We start from the raw sequence: 9894 nt of genomic DNA, 5'->3' as shown, positions 1-9894 counted from the left end.
TCCTGCTGCCTATTGAAGCAGGAATAAGATGTAGCCTTATGGTAGTAGACGCATGGCTGTTCTCTAAACTGTCACCTCCCATAGCCTCCAGGAACTACCTGAACCACATAATGCTTAGCTGATAGTAAATTTTATAAAAGTCTTTCTCAGAATACCCAGGGGATTCACAGAGCAGTAGCAGAATTTCCCCTCCCTTGGACTCCACAGGAAAGGGCATCAGAAGAGAAAGACTGCTGCTTTAGGCAGGGGAGGACACCGCTGGCTTGGGAGGGACTTGAGAGATACAGAGAGAAATATCTTAAGATACACATTAATGAAGCTATAGGCTTTCCAGGATTTCCTTTCAGCCATCTGCTTATCTTAAAGTATGCCCTGCCAGACTGGTACTGTGATGGACCATGGGGCAGAGTTAAGGTTATAATGCTGACATTTATGGTGCTCAGTCATGATACTCTACCATTTTCTTAATGTTAGGTGGGATGTTTCTATGAAACACAGCTCTTCTGTTATGTTTCAATAGGGTCTTCCTTAAAAGGAGATCCCTGCTCTTAATCTTAACTGGGTTCAATGGACCCAGTACTTCAGTACCTTCTGAAGTCCCTGTAGACATTAAGGGAGCTTCAAGCTGTTGAGTCAGCTGTAACGCTCTCACCTCCTGAGATATTTCTGACTATGTCTGTGGTGAGGGATGGCTTAGCAGAGTTGAAACAGACTTTTGTTTTTGCACTTGCATATTGCCAATTGTGGTGCTGACAGACTAGCTCTATCACAATGTTATGAAATTAGACATGATTTTCATTGTCTTGCAAGGTTTAGATTTTTGCAGCGCTTAATGCTTATCCCCTCTGTGTTGATCTCTTTGGAGATCAGGTTTACCCTGAAGATCAAGATGAGGTCTCTTGTTTCAAGTGCAAAGTACAAAAAGAAGCTACTGTGCAATAGTCCAAAAGGACATCTCCTCCCATTATTTTCCCTTTGACTAGGAGACAAAGGAATCCATGGCTGAATTTCTGCCACTTGTCAGATGTCTTTTTGGCTACCCTGCTAAACTGCACAGGATGCTGTACTTTGATTTTCTTTCTCTTTTTTTCCAGTCATAGTGAGCTAACAGTGGGAGGAAATACTTGAATCTGGTTGTTCAGCAGATTTCTGGACATTGTAACAAATGCTTTGTGAAAAGTCACATTGACCTGGTGAGGTGTAATCAAGTTGTCTTAACGTCAATCTAATATTTCAGACTTCTGCAACTCTGTTGAAATTTTATCCTCCCGCAAACAAGCTCAGAATCCCTTTAACCAATGTTACAGCTTTTTAAGTCAACAGACACAGCTTCTAATGTACATGCAATCTAACCTCGGTTCTTGTTTTCTTTTTTTTTCAAATCTCCTTGTTCATTTTCACCACCACATTTAGTGTATTGGTCCTGAATATCATTAACAGAGTGAATATGTTAAATGTGTTGTGCTCTTGAAGCAACTTATGAGAAAGAGATTTTCCCTGGAATATAAATGACAACTTCAAATTTGTCTTCTTTCCATAAATAAATCTATTCTAATGAGGTCATTTGTGCCAAGAGCATTTTTTTTTCTCCAGTGTTAATCCCCTTGCAAGTCCCTTCAGGCCTTCAGAGTAATCAGTCACATCATTGCTGGTAATCAGTCACAGCTCTTCTGAACAAACATGGGCTGTGGTGGCACACAGTCCCGCAAATCAATGCCAGGCTAATGAGGCAGTAAGAGCAGGGCTTTCTTATTTGATTGAACTTTGGGAATGTGAATTCCCTTCTCACCATCCTTAAGCAATTTGTTTTTTGACAGATATGGCAAGAAACCTCTGGCCCAGAGATAGAGCTCTCTTTAAAATACTACCTGTACTTTATCATGAACATTTGCCTACCAGAATGCCCAGGTTTTCTACTGTAATGTGTAAGCATAAAAATGGAAAGTCCATGCTGGGACAAGAAACCTGATTGTACTTGTATGCAGAAAGGCACTCAAGCACACTTTTAAGTATGGGTGAAGTTGCCAAGAGGAAAGACCTTCCTAACTCATGTTCCAGATAGGAATAGACGTAAACTACCTGCAGCTTAGTGTGCTCTTCCTGTTGACATGTATTTTATAAGGGACAATTTTATTTCCTGCACCCTTTCAAAACCAAATGAAAGTTACCACAAATGATAAATACGTCTGGCTACCTCATTCTGACCCAACCCAAGTATAAAGGGAAGTTACTGAGCTACCATGAGATGTGATCAATGGATTACTTATGCCTAGTGTTGCTGTTGCTAGAAATGCCCAAAAGAAAATGAAAAGAAATAGTAACCTGTACCTGTATGAATGATGCCACTAGGCTGAATAATTAGGACTGTATTGTGCAGAAGTTTTTTGTTAATGGTGGATCAAGGAAGACAATTTAGCTCAACTTCTTAAAACTCACACAGGGCTAATTAACTGGAATGCCACAGCACCAAAATGCAGAATCCATTTTTTCTTTCCTTTTTTTCATTAATACAAAGTTATCCTGCAATGAGGGGCTGAAAACACCCTTATCATACCTGGCAATCACACGAGCAGTAGGGGTAAAGGGATTTAAGACATAAGTGGAGCTTGAAGTGGTCAGCCAGCTGACCAGGAGTTGTACAGAGCGTTCCCAGCAGATGTCCGTTTCCCAGAGTTAACAGAAGACCTTGGAAAGCAGAAGATAATGTAGCACAGCCTTGAAGCTACTCTGCCTTGCCTTAGAGGGCTGGAAAAATAAAAAATAGAGCTTTTCCTACAACCTCGCTCCAGGTACCTGACCCAGTAGGAAGAGTGTCCAGTTTTTACTTAGAACAGGGCCTTATGTCTGATCAACAAATTTATACAACTTATTTTACAAATTTACAGTCACAGAGATTAACAAAACCCATAGGTGACAAAAGTATGCAAATTAAACTCTTCCTCAGCAGCCATTAATGCTACTGCTTTTCAAATGAAAAGCGTAAGACTATATACTTGACTATGTTTGAATATGTACAAGAATAGCTGCTATGTCTGCAAAATCTGCATTTGCATAACAGCCAACTCCTTTTCTGAGAACTCTTATAAAAGGAAACTATTAAAATAAAACACACGGTAAATGAATAATTTAGACATCTTATTTGTATGAATCTACTTCATAAAATATGTGTATGTGTGAAGAAGGAAGCCAACTGACCATAAGATAAAGTAAAAAGCCATGAGTTCACTGTGCAAGGAAAGCTATTTTTAGTCAAATTTAAAAGAAATGCTTTCTATTCAAGGCTTCATATCATGCTCTATTAAATTATAAGGGTGAAAACAGGTTCCGATTTAAGAAGAGATGGCACAGCAAGATGCGCTGTGTCAGAAATGTAATTGTATATTGTATGCCGATGCTCTGCTTGTCTTCAATTTGTTGGAGGCTGACCAAACGGGGAAGCTGTTCATAGCCAGGAGAATCTTAACCCTCAAGAGTCCAATCCAGCAGCTCTTACACACAGCAGTAATATTTCCCCCTTGTGTAATCAATAGGGCAATTTATGTTAGTTAAGAATTCACAGGTTGTAAATCCCCCAAAGTATAGTTAGAGTCACTGGGGCTGGAGGCAAGAGCTGTCTCTAAAAATTAGGCCATAAAGATCAAACCCACAAATAATGTAGGCTGATATAGTCTTTAAGATGGATGAAAATCATCTGGTGAGAGTCCTCCCCACTACGCAGGGTGCCTCTCAATGGCAAATGAAGCCTGGGTGTCTTGCAACTAAACATATATTGCAGATCTGGCTCTGAGTACTGGTAACACCCGTCCCTGCCTTACCATGTTCCAGCAGAATTAGTGACCCTGGTTCACCAAATCTCCTCATTACCTCCAAGGAGCTTGACTTGTCCCCAGGACACTCCTGACTTTTCTTGTGAGACAGCAGCCTCTTCCAGTCCCAGCACCACCCAGGTCTTTTGTGCCTTGGTTCCCAAAACCTGACATTCAGGCAGCTTGAGCAGAGGCAAAGAAATGTACGTATAAATAAGAAATGAAAGCTATTTTGCAGTTTAAAAGCTATCTCAGACAGAAAGTTTTACAGCCCTGGTATTTGAAAGGAAGAAAGGAAAGACAGGTTTTGACTGCTGTTATCCAGAACAGCCAATCTTTAGCTCCTTACAGTGTCAGCAGAGAAAGGCAGTGCCCAGGAAACAGAGGTTGCAATACCAAAGGAGGGGTTACAGCAGCTAAGCTGGGTGCAGTCTGTGGTGATCATGCCTAAAGTACTAACAAAATCTCGTCATGTAGGAGCGCATTCATTTTACCCAAATTTAGTCTTCTAGATATCAAGAATCTAAGCTAACCTTGGTACAGAGCCTATCTCTATAGTCAGTGGGGAGTGGCCACCACTGGGGACAATTATCACATCCGAAAAAATGAGTGCAAGCTTGGTGGGCTGAATGGCTTTTGGAAGATACCTATCATTGACCACTGACTCTAAACAGAACCTAACTACATCAGATAAGGTTAAGTGGAGGATGCCAACCTTTTCCTCTTTAGCCCCAGGACAGATCCTCATCACAAAACTACTCTTACAACTAAGATTTATAATTTCAGTTGGGTGCATATGTTGAGAAAAGAGAGTACATTGCACAAGATGCCTCCTTGCCCAGAGCCTTCCAAAATCACTTGAACCACAAGAACTTCAGTGTCTGCTCAAACTTTCAAGAATTGCTGAGGTCCCCAGGTGTCTCTGGGGTGATGAAGGAGAGCTGAGCAGCCTGCTCAACCCGATTCTTCTCTACAGGCACTGAAAATGGACTTCCATGCTGACAGGAAAGTGGTTTCTTGAAACCCACTTGCCTTTTATCCTGCTCCTGAGGTTACTGCTGGTGCAGCAGTCACAGGCAGGTGGCTGGAGGCTCAGGCTACAACTTGCCAGCAGAGGCTCTTTGTACAGAGGCTTTGTACAGAAGCTCTTCTATATTCTCTCAGCGGTTAAATAATGGCTTGTATGCATAAGCTATACTGCTTTACCTATTCCAGCATGAACACAAACTGGTATAGCCAACCTGGAGAGGACATACAGGACATACATCTGTGCTGCACTAAAGAGCACTGAAAAAATACCTAAATTGGCTTTATAGGTTATCCCTGTGTCTCTTTCTGCCTAGTCAGAAAAAGAACTCGGTGCCCTACTGACAGCAGCAAGTGACTTTTGATTGGAAAATAGATGCTGTGGTGAGCTCTGAAGGAGTTATAGGAAAATGTTGAAAAACTAACAGGTCCTTAATACTTGTGCTCTTATGGTTATAACCACAGTGAGGAGGACCTGAGAGAGATCCTCACCATGCCAAAAAACTCAGCAACTGTCTACATTGTTCAGAAATTAGGACATCATGAAGCTTCAATTCATAATGCTTTGCTACTGAACTGCCGTGCTCAGGAATGGAACAGTTCAGGAAAAGTCACCCAGAAGAGCCAGTACATGGTTCCAAAGTACTCCTATTTACCAGGATAAGAATTAATGACTATCCTGAATAGGTAACAAATCTAAAGGCAACAGGAAAAAATGGGGGAAAAAAAAAAAAAGAACTGAACATTTAACTTAATAAACATCTCAGGAGGCTTGCCTGACATTAGTTGATGAAGACATGAGCTGGTTCGTGCTGTACTTACGTCAACCCCTACTTTTGTTCTAGGCTCTTCCTCTTAATGCATAATACGACAGAGTCATATTTAGTTGTTGTTGTCCACAAGGCTAAAGAGCATTTGATGATGGATAAAAAATAGAGAGAAAACCTCAAGAAATGCCATTTGTGATCTGAGGGAGGAATAACAGAGTGACTCACTTTGAGAACAGTGAACTTTCTGAGCCAATACAAGACCCTCTCCATTTACCAGGGGGTCTGATGTACCTGGTCATTGGTACAAAACTTTGCCTGTGGTTTCTGTCTTGCAGAGGTTCAGGAAAATGAGTTGGAAGGAAAACCAAATCAGGTGGTGTATTCTTCTCTTACATTCAGGCTGCCAAAGGAATATATGAGCAAAACATGTAAAACGTCACAGGAGCCCTCTGGTTCCCTACAAATGGCTTTGTGCTTAGCACTGGTTCTGCAAGTCATCTGTTGTATATGACTTGATCATTTCATCACAAGCATGTATTCTACATGCTACAGAATACAATATTCATTTCCCTCAAAATTCCCTCTTGTCGAAGGCTTGCTTTTCCTTTAAAATTGCTCACAGGCTTTGAATGCACAGAGTACCCTGTGTCTGACCACTACTGCATTAGACATAGCCAGGGCAGATCTAGGGATATAATGGGACAACAGATTGGCCGGTATGTGCACAGATTTGCAATTGCTCATTCCTGCCTCCTCTGGAAACAATGGAGGAGCAGAAGCAGCTGGTATGCACAGGATAAGAAGCAAAACATCTCTCTAGGAGTGCCAACTGCCCAAGCACCTCTAGTCCTGCCAGTCCTGTGCTCTATGCTGGTGAGAGCAGGCAAGCTCAGATGCCTGTTTTCAAGGCTGTAGTCTATTCGTGTCTGTATAATATTTGCTGCTATTGCCCAGCATGGGCATCTTGTTTTAGTCCACAGAGTGCTGTTCGCTGTGCATTGCAGCGCTTATCCATGTGTTGGTTCTGAAAGTGGCAGCAATGATGCTGATAGGGTTGGGCGTTATAAGCTGCTTTACAACCTTGTAAGACAAATTTGGTCCTTAGTGTGTTACAAGGGGAAAACAAACAGCATGGAAAGCACCAAAGTGCAGCTTACACAAAAAGGCTTAATAAAGAAACATCTTTCTCCATGTCCTCAGCTGGACTTGCTGGCTTCATTGACTTTGATGGAGTTATTCCAGCCTACACCAGCTCAGAATACAGACCACTAGACTATGCATTGCCATGTAAAATTCCTGTGAGCAGTACAGTTTATTTTCTCATTTGTTGGTTCTGCCATCTGGTACAGACTTCTTATATCCTTCTCCATTCACTGTCCCCTGAAAACATCTTTTGTGATGTCTATAGACATGCCACTTTTCCCTTGCCAAATTATTAGCTTTATGACTGAACACTCCTTCCAATTCCTTTTGAAATCACTTCACAATGTTACCTTTTTCCCCCCGACAACACCCTCAGGTGTCTATTATGCAATGTTGTGTGTATGGGTCAAAAGGATACAGCTCCAGTTTTGCAAACATTTGTGCAGCTTCACAGCTTTAATGGATCCCAGTGACTATAAATAAAAAAGGAAAACTAAATAACACACTCCTTCCTGTGAGTCACGTGTAGATTGGCTATGTTTCTGAATTGACCTCCTGAGAGAAGCAGCTCTGCCTCCATTATAGGACAGACACATATCAACCTGTGATGGCACTGCAGGGTCAGACTGTAGCTGATGAAAAGTCATGGATGTCACATGTACCAGAATGAGATGTTTAAACTGAAAACTCTTGTGATTGATACAAAACACAGTCTCCCACAAAGGCCTGTGCTTATCTACTGAGGGATGGCATTAGGAATTCCCCTGCAAAGATTCCCACATTTAATTTCCTTTGACTGGATAGCTACAGGAGCTTGTTCCTGAAGATCTAGATGCAGAACTCCAGGAAATCTCCTGGGCTTGCTCTCCATCCTCAGTTCTCTCTGACTTCAGGGACACTTATGGTTGTCCACCCCCCTCAAGAGTCAGTGGCTTTGGACTTTCAAGCTTTGGACTTTCAGGTTGATAAATATACTAGATTATAGACTTCCTCCCTCGAAGTGAATGGTAACCTGCTCCACAAGTGGCCCCGCTGATGCCAGCGGGAGTACCTAAGAACTAATAGCCCCTTAGCAGTGATGGAGGGCACCAGATTCTGATGAAAAATTACATCAGGTTTTACTTTTTCCGTTTTGAAGGGTAATAACTAGCTCCCTCCTTCTCATTGTGGCTCTGTGGACTAAGGAAAAAGAAAAAGCTTTTCTAACTACATATAAACACCATCTCAACCAGTTAAGTGTAGAGTACTCATCCCACTGAAACTACAACAGGACTTTTAACAGGACTCCACCAGTTGTCCTTCATGGCTTTGTTCTCATGGGTCCCAGGATCCTGTACACAAGTCTGGAGAAAGATGCAGACAGGACTTGGTTCTGAAGCCTTCAAGCACTGAGGTTAGAGGGAGCTTTGCTTTCAGCTAAGATAAAATATTTGCCTAGGAAGAACTTGTCAGCTAATGATTTCAAGAGTGAGAGAAAGGTGATCTAAGACAGATCCCTGAAAACTGACCTCTTCTGCCAAAGACCATTTATTGTTCCTGGATCAGATGTTATTTCCTGCCATCATGAAGAACTTCTGAACAAGGTAATTATCTCACCTGAAAGAAGACAAATTTTTGTTGTGGCTACACCATGTCCACCTCAGGTATAGCAGCTCTTCAGAAAGAGGTCATTTACTGGTAATTTCACTCAGTATTGCTTGTTGCTCCCTGCGTGATTTTGCCTGCTTTTTGGCTAACTCTTGACTCCTGGGAACTTGAGGGCAACAACCACAGCTCCTGCTCCAGGCCCAGACTGTCACGGTACGGAGCCGTGAATGAATATGCAATTCTTAACGGCTCCCACATAACTTACAACTGCAGTAACAGATTTACTTTTTCCTATAGATACCACTGAGTAGACAGATAGAAAATATATTAAAAAGTCCTACATATCAAAAAGTACTGCTGAGCTCTTCTCTCTTTGAGAGACATACCTGAAAAAATGCATGTCACTGGTTGGTACCTATCAGCTGATGGTTAGCAAACAGGAAAGGTGGAAAGCAGATCCATCAGGATGAAGCTCTTCAGTGCTGCTCTGACTAGAAGAGTTAAGGCTCAGCACAGGGAGTTACTGTGAACCTTCAGTTCTCACGGGAGTGTGAAACATTCAGCAGCTCTTGGGTGGTCCTCAGCATGTTTCAAGACCAGGGCTTTTTTTAGGATATTATGTATGGGTTGAACCACTTAGAGTGAATAAACAGCAACTCAGAAATAATAATGTGAATGTAATGTGCAGGGTAGGTGACCTCTAACAGCAAACAAAGCAGAACTTTTGATCTTAAGACAAGTCGTTTCTCCCCTGGAGAGTGTCCTTTGATTCAGTCTTAGTTTGTAAAACTATTAGAGAAAATGAGGTATATTGCAAAAAAACAGGAGCAGAAAGAACCAAAAAAACACAAGAGAAATATTTAAACACAAAGGCGGGGTGGCAGAGATGCCATACAGAGAGTGAGCTCTTCTCCATTTCGTTGGTGCTTCTTTCCCACTTGTAAATACACTGCTGGGAGATTAACTGAACGAAGTAAAAACAAGGGTGGGATGCAAAAAGAGGAGCTGTGACTGATTTCTGTGACTCCCTAATAACTGACTGGCAAGCTGGTGTAGTGGATCACTAAATGCCACGAATCGTTTGCAGACCAAGATCAAAGAGTAAAGAGGACATAGTTCACCTAGCTGGGCTTCCATGCAGGGCCTTGGCCACCTGAAGCCTTCAGAAAAACTTTGGTTTTTCTCTTCTCATCTCTAACCTCTTTTCACCTCTGTTTCCTTCTAGGCTCAAACATCTACTTGTTAGTCTACCTTATGTAGTTCTTTCTTACTTCATCAAGTTAACCAAAGAGCAGAATTTCAGCTCATTTCAATAATTTTTTACCAAAAGGAAATCAAGCTTAAGGATTCCTATTATTTTTGTTCCCTTCCTTCCAAGTGCTGAACCTTGTACTAGGTGAAATAGAAAAAATCTCCTTTTGAGAAAAATAAGGATTGACTGGTCCTGTGCCTGATCCTGTTTCATATTTTACCTCCATCTGAATATAGTGTCTTGTAATTGGAAGACCTATGGAACCAGTAATCAAATTATGCTAGTGTAGACGTAGTTCAGATCCAAATAG

This window comes from Phaethon lepturus, unplaced genomic scaffold (genome assembly GCF_000687285.1).
Source record: "Phaethon lepturus isolate BGI_N335 unplaced genomic scaffold, ASM68728v1 scaffold12999, whole genome shotgun sequence".
NCBI classification, from domain to species: domain Eukaryota; kingdom Metazoa; phylum Chordata; class Aves; order Phaethontiformes; family Phaethontidae; genus Phaethon; species Phaethon lepturus.
Note: the sequence above shows the minus strand (reverse complement) of the source record.